The sequence below is a fragment of the Macrotis lagotis genome, chromosome X (assembly GCF_037893015.1).
Source record: "Macrotis lagotis isolate mMagLag1 chromosome X, bilby.v1.9.chrom.fasta, whole genome shotgun sequence".
Taxonomy (NCBI): Eukaryota; Metazoa; Chordata; class Mammalia; order Peramelemorphia; family Peramelidae; genus Macrotis; species Macrotis lagotis.
The window spans coordinates 395882501-395897065 of NC_133666.1; positions in this window are offsets into that span (position 1 = coordinate 395882501).

Here is a 14565-nt window from a genome sequence, read left to right on the forward strand (position 1 = left end):
TAAAAGGAAGCCTCCACAACATTGTATAAACTCACAATGACAATACTTCCACAATCAATTTACAGGTTTAATTCCATATTAATTAAGCAACAGTTCTTAGAAGAACAAGAGATCTCGTATATCAAAGAAAAAGATAAGACTGAAGAAACTACAGCACTTCTAGATCTCAAATTATATTATAAAGCAGCTGTCATTAACATTATTTGCTGTTATTTAAAAAATAAAAATGTTGACAAATGGAATAAATTAAATAAGGAAGAATTGAAACATAATGGAACTCAACACCTAAATGATTAATAGCCTACAAAATTTCCCAAGAATAAAATACCCTACAAATGTAGAGAAAATTTTTAAACAGTCTGGCAGAAATTGCCCTTGTATCAACATCTTAAACCATATTTCATAAACAATTCAAAATGGAGGTAATTCTTGAATACTCAAAAGGAGAGCATAAAAATTGGAAGAGAACCTTATAATTTATTTTTTCAAAGATATAGAAAGGATATGAATTCTTAAACAAATAAAAGACTGAGAAATATCAAATTATGAAATAAATTTTATTACATAAAACTAACAATGTTTTGCATAAACAAAAGGAACAATCTTAAAAGAAGCAATGCTGTCAGAGAAAAAAAATTGCATCAAGTTTCTCTGAGAGGGATTTGGTACCCTTTACAAATAGATAACTTATACAAATGTATAAAACCAAATCCATTCCCATAGTAAGGTAATCAAAAGATATTAACAATTATCAAAAGAAGAATTGCAAATTATCAAAAACCATATGAGATAATGTTTTTACCTCACCAGTAACAAAAGATATGGAAATGTAAAGACAAACTTTAAAATTGATCACACATGAAACAAATTGGCAAAGATCACAAAATTTAGAATAGTTAATGTTGGAGGTATTGTAAGGAATATATCCTAATGTTTTGGCAATGAAACACAAGCATTCTGGAAAATCATTTAGAATTATGTGAAAGAAATGAAAAAAAAATGTCCATATCATTGAACCCACTGATAGGAAAGTCCCCATATATATCAAAATGCATTTAGCAACACTTTTTTGTGGCAGCAGAGATCTGTAAAGAAATTAGATATCCATCAATGTATTAAAAATTTTATCATAAAGAATGTGATCCACCCACAGCAGAGTTGTTGGTGTTGGAACAAAGACTCAAGCACATTTATTATTATTATTATGGGGGCGGGGGTGCAGGGCAATTGGGGCTGGGTGGCCTGCCTGGGGCCACATAGCAGGGTGATTGTTGGGTGTCTGAGGCCAGATTTGGATCCGGGTGCTCCTGGCTCAAGAGCCAATGCTCTGTCCACCACCCAGCCACCCCTACTATTATTACTATTTTATTTTATTTTGGGTCTTTTTTTCCTTATTTTGTTTTTTTGCAAGGCAGTGGGGTTCGGGTGGCTTGCATGTCACACGACTGGGTGATTGTTGGGTGTACGGGGACGGATGTGGGCTCGAGTGCTCATGGCTCCAGGACTGGTGCTCCATCCATTGCGCCACCTGGCCATACCTACAATTATTACTATTATTTTTTTAAATATTAATTTTTTTCTCTCCCCTTTATCACTCAAGTGAGTCTATATTTATGGGGGTATTTCATTTACTCTTAAACAAGTATATTTTCTTAATGTACAAAAACATTATTTGTACAAAATGAGAATAAATATTAATTTTAAAAAATAAATTTAAAATAAATAAATAAATTTGGTGTATATCATGAAATGTTACTGTGCTGTAAGAATTGAAAAATATTTTAAACACTGAAATGATTTACGTGAACTGATGTAAAGATCAGTATGAAAAACCAAGACATAAATATCCCCAAATGGATATGACAATCTCCAAATAGGAGAGAACAAACACAAAAGAATCAAAAATGAATGTGGGAAGTTATAAGCATCATTCCTGGCCCCAAAGAAGAGGTAAGAGAAAATATTTCCCACTGCTCTTTTGCAGAGATGAGTGGCCCATAGATACAGAACTTTGCTTATATCCTAAGTATAGGTAGATAGATAGATAGATTTGTTTTTGAAATCTCTTCTGCCTTTTCTTCTTTTTACTCAAAGAAATCTGCATTAAAAAGTATGACTCTATGGAAGGGGAAAATAAAATGCAAGAATATAAGGGAAATCCAGGTGATCAAAACAGCAAAACATATCAATAAAATTTATTTTTTAAAAGGTGATACAAGCAGGAACTGATAAAAAATTAATAGAAGATATCACTTCATGGTCCTAAGGATATCATTTAATAATTTTAAATTAATAGCTATAAAGAAAGTACATATTCAAAACTCAAAAAATTGATCCTATATTAGGTAATGGACAAATTTTATTTAAAGCTTTTTATTAATTTAAAAAGCTAGAAAGTCAACAAAGTTTATCTTCATATGACAATGCAAAAATAATTTTTAAATATGAGAAAAAGTTATAATGACAATATCAAATAGGAAACAAATTTATTAAAAATTTCAGTCAGTTTTTGGCAATGGACACAGACCCCTTCTGAATTTTAGCTGGAAAAGAATCAGCACCAGGTGCTTTGCCAGATGAAAGGAGCCTAATGGCATTCAAAACCTTTTCTTCAAATAGATTGACATCAACTCGAGATAGGCAGTCATTGATTTCTGCATTAATTGATGTTGTTCTATTAAGAATACTATGGGAATGTTCAGCCCATCTTTCTAGGATTATGTCCCACATAGGCATTGAGTAGTTGAGATGCACCATAGGTCTTTTGCCTATAAATAATCTTCAGGGCATCATAAAAGCACTTTGGATTGGATACCATCTACATAAAACTGAATTCCATCTACCTTCCTACTTATGCAAGAGTCCTGCTTCTCTCTAAGCCACACTTGTACTTCATTTTTGATAGAATTAAATGCTGACTTCTTAGAAATGGAAGAACTATCCTGGTGATAAATCTTGTGGAATTCCAATTTTTCATTTAACAGCTTCTGTATTTCCCCACAATTTTCATCAAACCAGTCTTGATGTTTATGAATGTTCTGACCCAGATGAGCAAATGCAATACTGTACCCCAAGTCTCTGAAAGCTATGCATTCTTTTTCTCCACTGTTGCCAACAATATGTTGACTCACCTTTCCCTCTAGTTAGCAACAAGTTCTTCCTACTCAGAGAGGCACTCTAATCTCTTGACATTAATTCTTCTGTTAGTCATTTTGTTTTGGGTATACCATTTCATTTGAATGGGAATGTTTAAATTGGAAAGGATGAATCTGTGATCAGTCCAGCACTCTGTACCACACATTGCCTTTGTCACTCTCACATCTTTTCTTTCCCTTTCCTTAGAATCACATAGTCTATTAGATGTTACTGTTTGCCTGTGTATGCAGGAAGTTTTACCAAATTTAGGGAAATGGAAGACAGTGTTTGTGATTAGGTCATGAGATGCACAAGATTTCAGTGCTGTTGCTGTTGCTGAAGTTCCATTCCTCCCAAGGACTCCCTACCATGTCTGGTAATCTGAGCCTACTCCAACATTAAAGTCACCTAGAATTATAAATTTGTCCTCTTTTAGTAAATTAATGATAAGGGTCTCCATGTCTTCAAAAAACTTTTGACTTTATGAGGGGTTCATCATGGTGGGAACATAGGCACTAATACTAGTGTGGCATTTTCCTGTAATTGGCACTCCTATTGTCATTAGACCATTCACTTCTTTTGGTAGGCATTCAAGCTTATTTAGTTTTGATTGTAAAACCTAGCCCATCTTCACAGAGCTCTCCTTGACTGTGACCACTCCATAAAAATGTGTATCCAGTTCCAACTTCAGTAATCTGGCCTGTTTCACACAGGGCTACTTAGATATAATACCTCCTGAGTTATCTTGTGATGAACTGTTCATCTTTCAGGTCTATTGGATCTTATCTATGAGTGTGCACACATTCCATGTATCAATGGTGAGTGGAATCTTCTTTGAACAATTTTTTGTACATTTTTTGGTGTATTTCAACTCCAGAGTGAGATCCCTGCCTGCTGAAGTAATCAGGGTTGGGTAAGCAAACAATATTTTTTTTATTTTCTTTTAGGTTTTTGCAAGGCAAATGGGGTTAAGTGACTTGCCCAAGGCCACACAGCTAGGTAATTATTAATTGTCTGAGGTTGAGTTTGAACTCAGTTACTCCTGACTCCAGGGCCAGTGCTCTATCCACTGCACCACCTAGCCATCCTAGCAGACAATTTTTAGGATACCTTTTCTAGCCCCTCCTTCACACCAGGAGGTGAGCGGTTCCATCTTTAAAAGGGCTGCTCAAACACCCAGGGGCTGCTGAATCCCCCTGCTGCTTTCAGTGGGGAAATAATCCTATGGCCTACAATACACATGTGCAGGGTTGAGACTACACATCCCAGTGTATCTGCAGTTGCTGCTTCATCACTTGCCTGTCACCATAGGACTTTGAGATAGGAATGGTAAAGTGGTTTGCACTTTTGATTAGTGCATAAATTAAATTTAAGTGAGGTAGCATGGCATGATGGTTCTGCTGGTGATGGTTGTAGATGCAGTGGATGACCTTGGTGTCTTTGATGTCTAACCAAGCTCTAAGCCTCCACAGTACCTGCTTCAGCTGCTTTCATGAACCTTGGAATGAAGAGTTCTCATCAACCCATTCCACTAGTGGAAGACTTCACATGCTTGAGGTCTACACCTCCCCCAGCTCACAGATGAGTTTGAGAATCCCTCAGATACCCTCAACCTGTTTTAACACATCTGCCAAAATGGTTTACTAGGGTGTGGCCTCTGTGCATGCCACAGTTTCTTGAAGCTACAGGTGAGAGTTAGGTGAGTCAGATGGATATTGAAGGTGGAAAGCAGACCTGAAAAGGGCTTGGCAGCCCTCACACCAAGGTACTAGTTTTCCTTGAACACACTCCATACACATATATATCACAATTAAATTGAACTTGCTCCAACAAGTGATAGTCTGAATTAAATTTAAAAAGAGTAAAATGTTTAATGTTTAAAAGAAAAATAAAACAATTGATTTAAGTAGATTTAATCTCTTTGGAAATACAAATAAAACTCACAAAGCTTAGAATTTAAAAGAAAATAAACAATACAAATGAGCAAAATTACCAAAGGAAAAAAGAAATCATAATAAACATTTTTTTTTTACTTTGGGGAATATCACAAATATCTATGATCTAAAGCACAAGGCAAATTAAAGGAAATTAATGATTATCTTCAAAAAATACATTATCAGGGACAGCTAGGTGGTATAGTAGATAGACTACTGGTTCTTGAGTCCAGAGGAACTGAATTCAAATACTGGCCCAGACACTTAATAATTACCTAGCTGTGTGACCTTGAGCAAGTCACTTAACCCCATTGCCTTAAATAAATAAAATTTTTAAAAAAGGAAAAATACATTATCAAAAATGACACAATGGAAAATTATGCATTTAAATTCCTACTAGAAAAATTAAGACATCATAAAAGAATTTATCAACAATAACAACAAAAATTTATGGCCCGTATCAATTCACAAGTGAGTTCATGAAAATCCTTCAAAAACCAATAAGCCTATATAAGTTGGATATTCAATAATGTATAAAAGGAAGGAATACTACCCAATATCTTATTTTGTAGACAAATAGTGATTTTAAGACCTGATAAATCCAACAGTAAAAAAGGGTTAAAATATCAATTTTTCAAAAGAATACAAATAAAATACTGAGTAACAATTATTGTTCAGTTGTTTCTGTTGTGCTCTATTATTCGTGATACCCTTTGGGGTTTCCTTGGCAAGGATACTGGAATGATTTGCCATTTTCTTTTCCAACTCATTTTCCAGTTGAGTATCTAACCAAACATCATTAAGTGACTTGCCCAGAAACACAGAGCTAATAAGTGTCTAAGGCCAGATTGAAACTAATGAAGGTATTTCTTCCTGATTCCAAGTCCACTGCTCTATCCACTGTGCCATGTAGCTGCTCATTGGTTAACAATACAACATGTTTAAAATATATTAAAAAGCAAGTAGACTTTATACTTCATATTGAAAAATTACTTCAACATCATAAATTTAATCATTATAAGCATAAAAAGCTTTTTAACAATCATGATTTTACCAATGCATTCATAAAATCTTTGATAAATTATACTATTTGTTTGTTTTTTAAAACACTATAAAATAGGAATATTAATTAACTAATCAGTAAATTGTTCCTCCTGAGGCAGTTAGGTAGCCCAGTGGATAGACTGCTAGACCTGAAGTCAGGAAGATTAAGCTTCCTGAGTTCAAATCTGACTTCAGAAACTTACTAATTGTGCAACCCTTGTAAATCACTTAACCCTATCTGCTTCAATTTCTCATCTATAAAGTAAGCTGGAAAAGGAAATGGCAAACCACTGCAGATTCTTGGCCAAGAAAACCCCAAATGGGTCTTGAAGAGTCTGACACAATCGAAACAGTAAAACAACAGAAATCAACAATGACAACAACAAAAACAGTTCCATTTAGGTAAAACTCTTCTAATTGATGAATATTAATCAATTTTCTGGTACTCTATGTCTGTGCCAGGAGTGGAGTTATAGAAATTTTGGGTGACAAAGGATCCTTCTTCTGGTTCCAAGTTTTGAGAGAAGATAAACACTTCCAGATTCTTTTCAGGGAAAAATTCCTGAAGAGAGAGAACGACTTGAGAAAGAAACCAACATGTAGAAGAGTTGTTCTTCAACCACATCCATATCCTTAATTGCTAATCAAGAATCTTAGAGGATATTTCCCTTTATGTGAGAGAAGACCCACACAAACCTCATCCCTCCTAGCTAAGAATATGTAAGTCATTAATCTCTTCTAATAGGGAGAATCTTACGCAAGTAATATTTGAGCCCTGAGTACAATTAAAGCACATTAAGGTTAAATTTAAATGAAATTCTTTTTGACTTCTTGTTCAGTACTGTCCAAAATGCAATAACATTCAAGGAGCACGGAAAAAAAATAAAAGGAAATTAATGGTAGTTTGTATTATCAGACTTTAAATATATTACAAAGTTCTTATTCTTGACTATCTATTACTAGTAAAAAAAAATAAGAAAAAACATTTGAATAAAAATAAGAGCCACTAACTCAATATCTATAGCTTTAGCTATAGCTATCTAATTAATGATTGATTAATCCAAATAAATAAAAATTGGGGAAAGTATTATTATTTATTAGATATATATTGGTTATATGTATATCCATATTTCCTGCCATATGTCTCAGTGAGATACAATTAAAATCCATAAAACACAAAATTTTTTTTAAAACTAAAATGAAAAGGGTATATAATAATGCATTTTAATTGTGGATAGAAGATATTTTCTAGGACACAAAAAAGTTCTTGATTGTGCTGAAATAGTCAAAAGAAAATTAATTAAAAGAAAATATATAGTTAAAAGAAAATAAAAACAAATTATTGAAATATTTTTGGTAGATGTGATGAGTAAATATGCCATTAAAATTATCATTAAATTTTAGAAAGGTTTTATTTATTTTGAGTTTTGCAACTTTCCCCTTAATCTGGCTTCCCCTCCCCCTTCACTGGAGGTAGTTTGCTAGTCTTTACATCATTCCAATAGTATGGAATGATCTAAGTTGAATGTGATGAGAGAGAAATCATATCCTTAAGGAAGAAACATATAGTATGAGACATAGCAGAATTACATAATAAAACAACTTTTTTTTTTTAATTAAAGGTAATAATCATTGGTCTTTGTTCAAACTCCACAATTCTTTCTCAGGATACAGATAGCAGACTTTGTCACAGATACCCCAAAATTGTGCCTGATTGTTGCCCTTTGGATATGAGCAAATCCATTAAGGTTGATTATTACTCCCATGTTGCTGTTAGGGTGTGCAGTGTTCTTCATGTTCTGCTCACCTCGCTCAGCTTCAACTCATGAAAATCCTTCCAGGCTTCCTTGAATTCCCATCCCTCATGGGTTCTAATAGAACAATATTGTTCATCACATACATATAACTCAGTTTGTTAAGCCATTCCCAAATTTAAAAAATTTCCATTAAAATTTCTTTAATAATTCAACAAGTAGAAACTATAGACTCCATGAGTCATTTAAGAAATAGTTCTTAAAAACTGAAAATAGCTTAAATGTTTATTCATACCCACCCAATCATTTTAATTTAATAACCCAATTATTTAGTGAATTGATGATTTATTTTTATGTATAACTATATATAATTAATAATACAAAAATGTTTTAATAGACAGACAATTTTGTGTTTATGTGTGTATGTGTGCATTTCATATATATATCAGTGTATATGTGTATATATGTATGTATATTATGTATTTGTATTGTGAATGTGTGTAGATTTGTTTTGCATATGCATATACACATATATATCATTCCATTAAATATAATTCATATGTTATATATCATATATACAAATATATATGTAGCTATACTTAATAATTTTGTTATAGGTACTAGCATAGAGAAAAGAAAGTAATATACAAACAGATGATGAAATAATACAAAACCAAATGGGGGGAAGAAGTAAAACCATACTATAACCATATGGAGGGAGTAATAGCAATGTGTTATGAGAATTACTTTTAGTTTCCATATTTAATTGTAAACAGTGGTAATGTAAGTTTAACTGATTGTCATTTAAAGTTGTTCAAAATAAATCATTTAATAAGCAAATCCCTCCCTCAAAAGAATTTGCACTAATAAAATTGAGGTAAAAAATATCCCAAGCCAAGTGATTTTCTGGTTTTTATTAAGGTAAAAAAATATATTTTCTAAAAAAAATAATTCTTACAGATGACAGTAAGAGATTTGTGGTTCAGAATCCACGTAACACTGATACTGATTGCCTCATATCCAGGGCTATCCCAATTGTCCTGATTCATATCTTAACACTGGACCCAGACGACTATGGAGGAGAAAGTGAGATTGGTAACTTAGTACAGCACCCCCCCCCAATTCAAATCCGATTCATGTGCTTATCATGGCATCCCCTCCCTAATGGCATGGTATTATTTGAAAATGAAGTAGGGTGGGTCGGCTAAGTAGCTCAGTGGATAGAGCACTGGCCATGGATTCAGGAGTACCTGAATCCAAATCTGACCTCAGACACTTAACAATTACCTAGCTGTGTGGCCACTTAACCCCATTGCCTTGCAAAAAATACCTGAGAAAAAAAGAAAAGAAAATGAAGTGTGTGGGGGGGGGGGGGGGGAACCAAGATGACTGCATGAAGGTAGCATTTGCCAGGAACTCCTTTCCCCAAAAACTCCAAAAGCCATCAAATTATGATTCTAGCCAAAATTTAGAGGGGCAGAACCCACAGAAAAACTGAGTAATATATTTTCCCTGTCCAAGATAACTTAAAAGTTCTGCAAGAAATATGTGTTTCATCAGGACCAGGAACTGGAAAAAGCCCTGGTCAAGCACAACCCAGAAACAGCTTGAAGGGCTGGTGAAAGAATTCTGCTCAACCAGAATGAGTGTGGAGTGAGGAGCACTGACTGCAGATCCTGCAGCAAGAATTAGGAGAAACCAGCCTGCACCTCCAGAGCACAGCCCACAGATGGTAAGGTGCTAGGGGAGACTGTAGAAATTTCTCTGCTTTCCCTGGGGGCAAGACTCTGCAGTTTGCCCACACTCAGATCCAGGTTGCAGTTTGGGCTTCCTATACTAAGATAGGCAAACAGGGCTCTCCTTACAACTCCAGGGCAGAAGGAAGTGCTATGGTCATCTATATATCAAAGTACAGGCAGGAGAGCAGAAGAACTTGGAGGAATAAAGGTCCCAGTGGGGTTCCCCCCCAAAAAAAATTATTGTAATAATATAAAATAAATTAATCTAGATCCTTCACTGAAAAACATAAAATAAAATAAAAACTTCCATGTAAAAAAAAAAAAAAAAAAGAAAATGAAGGACAAAAAATATTACCCTTCTGTTGATAGGTAATAAGTGTTTTGTTTTGGTTTTTTACATCTAAGCAATCATAAAAGGTCAAGAATAAAATTGCTAGTAGTATTCTACTAGGGCACTCTAAGCCATTACCTGCACTGTTAACAAGATAATCTTTCCAAATCTCAAAAAAAAATAAGCAAAAATCCAGAATATTTTTATTTTAGGCTATAGTAAATCTATATCAAATTATACACAATAAATCAGATATATACAAAAACTAAATATATACTGAATACTATGCGGAATTTTTTTTTTAAAAAAGATATTAAGGGGCTGCTAGGTGGCATAATGTATAAAGCAACGGCCTTGGAGTCAGGAGTACCTGGCTTCAAAATTACCTAGCTGTGTGGCCTTGGGCAAGCCACTTAACCCCATTTGCCTTGCAAAAAACCTAATAAATAAATAAATAGATAGATAGATAGATAGATAGATAGATAGATAGATAGATAAATAGATATATTAATCTGTTGTGATCATACCTTTATGGGCTTAGAAGTATTCATAGGATCACAGAATGTAAATTTTATAGAGCAGAAGTGTGCAACCTTTTTCTGTCTAGGGACATTTGGAGATATATATACATATATATATATATATATATATATATATATATATGTATATAATATCATTCTTGGGTTGTACAACATTATCAACTTAAAAACAAGCCTGCTTCATTGGGTCAAATATTTAATTAATTTATCCTGAAAAAGTTCCTAGAATTGCTGAATTGGCTGGGTTGGACAGTTCCAGTAGCCCTAATAAAGAGGAATAATGAATTTACCAAAATATCTTATGGAATCCGCACTGTTATGTCTACTAGCTAAATGGATATATTTCGAAACAAACAGAATGAATTTTTCTCCAATTTTAGTGTGGGACACTTACATAGTTTCCAGACTTTACCTCCCTTGAATGTAGCTTTAGTCCAATTTATCTTCTGGGTATAAGAGATTACATGTATCATATGCATATTCATCCTTATTCCTTGACACTATACTCCATCACCCAAATATCTAATTCTTCTTCCATATTTTAGTCGTTGTGTACATGATTGAATAACATCAGAGTTGATATAATTGTCAGCAGCAAGCATTTGATATTCTTTTATCATCATATGAAATGTTCTTTAAAAGTAAAGTAGTTATTGTAAATATTGTTGAGAAGTCTTGCTTCATATTCTTCAGGGACAGGAGAAAACTCCTAACCTAATACTTTTTTTGCTGGACCATCCAGGAATTATTTATTTTTCTGACAGCAATCAAAAAACATTTCTTAAAGTATTTATTAAGTTAATGGATGCATGGGGAAAAAAACCATGTATTAAGTATTTACTAGCCCCAGTCATTATTATTTAGGAAGACCAAAAAATATGATGGTTATAATCAATATTTTGAATGATCACACAGAAAATTATTAATAAATATAAAAACAGAAATACTGAATCTTTTGTGAACCACAAATAATATAGGAAGGATAAAGCAAAAGATAGTGACTGATATTTATACAAGATGTTCCAAAAGTCTTAATATACTCAGCAGAAATAAGATTTTTGGAACATCATGAAAATACTAATGAAATATGGAAAAATTATATGGAAAATCTCAGTAAGAAACTAGAACAAGAGGATTAATAACTTGAATAAAAATAATTAAAAACTCAATAATTAAATCTAAAAATAAGCATAAAAACATTAGAAAATTCAAATTGGTAAATTGGGAGCAGAAAAACTATAGAAGTGATAAGCACAACAAAAACCTGGTTCTTTGCAAAGTCTAAGAAAATTGATAAATATTTTCATCAACCTGATGGAAAAGAAGAGGGGAGAAAATCATATGAACAATAAGGGTGGTTCTTGTCCTTTTTACCAAAATGACATCACTATGTTTGAGACAAATTACAGTGTGTCCCACTGTGGCTGATCAGACCAATATGAGCTTGGGATGCTCTACCACAGATTGAGCACATATAGTCCATGTGTACACCTGAGATGGGTACTCTAAACTTATGAATTTCACATTGTCTTTGAGCTGCTTCAATTCTGCCTTCCTCATAGTGTGCAGTATCTTCACTGATGAGGGCATGCCATGAAGGATAGTCCTGTACCAGTGACTCCCATGCTATACAATCATTTCCAAAGTTCTTCAATAACCTAATACTTTCTTAAAACAAAGCATATAAAATTACTAGAAATGTAAAATGGAAATTCTATTTCTCCTTTGGTTATTAAAGACTCACAGTGAATAATATCCACCTATCAAATACTATCATTATAAAGGTAATTATTTTTTCAAGACAATAAATCTTAATAAATAGTGAAGGAATCAAATGAAGATTATATAATAGTAAATAAATTGATGAAATGAATAAGTGACTGAAGATAGTTATTCTTGACATAAGATGATGATGAAGTTCAATAACTTAAAATTATTGTTGTTGTTTGTCCTTCATTCTTGAAGACCATGACATCAGGGAGGAGATCCTATCACAAACACATGAATTGAATTTGAGTGAAAGCAATGCAGTGCTAAATCAACAGCCTCACTTTCTCCTCCGGAGTCATCTGAATCCAGTGGTCAGATATGGATCAAGATGCCTGGTGATGGCTCTGGATGTGAGTCAGTCAGGACTGAGTGACTTGCCTGGAATTACACAGCCACTAAATGGCAAGAATCAAGTGTAATTATCTCCTTTCTTGCTAGAGTCTATGTGGTTTACAATTCAGATACAAGTCTGAGAGTTGAATCAAAAATCTTACTTCTACAATCTAATCTGAGCTTCAGTGGACGTGCCATCCTCTTTCAATAGCCAGATCACTTTTTATTCAAATTAGTTCTCTCTGTTAGCAGGAAAAGTCTGGGTTTTCAATCTAGTCATAAGATTGGTTGAAGACATTATATTGACTACTGCTAAGTTGGCAGGCAGGAAGAGGGTAAATATTAATCCTCCTAACTTCTAAATAGCTAGAAGGGAATATGTAATGTAAGCTCCTTAAAGGAGCAGGACTCGTTTTTATCTTTCTATTTATCTTTCTATCCAAATTCACTAATATAAAGAGCTCCTAGCTACGGAATCTCTCTCTCTCTCTCTCTCTCTCTCTCTCTCTCTCTCTCTCTCTCTCTCTCTCTCTCTCTCTATCCCAATTCAGGTAGATATCTTCCTAGAAAGTTTTAGTCATTTATTAAGTTGCCTAGACCTCCAAAGTTAAAGGACTTGCATAGGATCACTCTCCTAAAATATGTCAGAAGCAGGACTTGAATCCTGGTCTTCCCCTCTTTTAAAATGGCCTCTATTCACTAATCTATTCTGCTTCTCATGGTTTCCACATAATAAACGTTTAATATTTCATGTTAAATTGAAATAACAAGGTATCAACTGAAAAGATATTAGGAGACAGCATTTGTACTGTATTAATTATATATTTGTTGTTCACTAAATACTAATTATTAATTGATTGCAAGGGTGTTATTTAGTAATAAAGGGATGCAAACTGACTAATGGAGTACTAATATTTAAGAAAAGAACAAAATAAAAAGCATTCAAAGCATTACCATTCTCTCCATTTCCAATATCACTGATATGCTAAACTATAGAAAAAATTGACAGTGAGCACACAGTATATTTTGAAATAGAAATTATGGCCTGCTGCTGAGTGTCCTGTCTTACAATCTGGAAACCTTTCTGGGCAAAAGAAAATATTCAGGCAACAAAAATAGGTCTCATTTCTTAATTGCTGATCTGGAAAGATGAGAACATGCAAAAATGCTTCTGATTTTCATTTGTTCCATATGACAGATTGACTGGGTGTGCCTGTTGTTATATTAATGGGAGTGTAATAAAATGATTTTTTAAAAGTACAATTCTCACTCATGAAGAAGTTATTTTATGTTTAGAGGTCAAAGTACTTTAAGGATTATTCCAGGGTAATCCATAGATTGAGCACTTATTAAACTCCTACTATGTGCCAGTCATTTTACTGAGTAATAAAGATAGACAAAATGAAAATGGTCCCCTAAAACCACTTCTAACACTTATGTATAGCGCATTCAAAGTAAAGAAATAATAGGGTAGTGTTCTAGCATCTGGGAAATAAAGAAATGGAGATATAGGAGGTAGTTCTTGAGCTAAATCTTGAAATGGGCTAGAGGATCCAAGGAACAGAAGTGAAGAAAGTGAACATTTCAGGTGAACTGTGTAATCAAGGAAATGCAAGTTTATGTGTATGAATCAAAAGAAGGCATAGACCAACTGAGCTAGAGAAGTGACTGCAGATGGCAATTTATAGCCATGACTGCCATTGATTGAATATATTAATTCCATGTCTGTGGTGTGCCACTGAGAAAAGCCTTTCCAGAAAGTATAGGTATGTTAGATAATGAGTGCATTGATGTATTTTTGACATTTTTTTATATCCTCAGTAATTAATACAAGTAGATACTTAATAATTTTAATTATTATCATAATTATGATAATTATTATAACTAATCAATAATTTAAGTAATTTATTAATGAAACAAATGGATAATTTCCTCAAATATGAGCAACAATATTGAATTTATACATTGCATTCAAAACAAAAACAA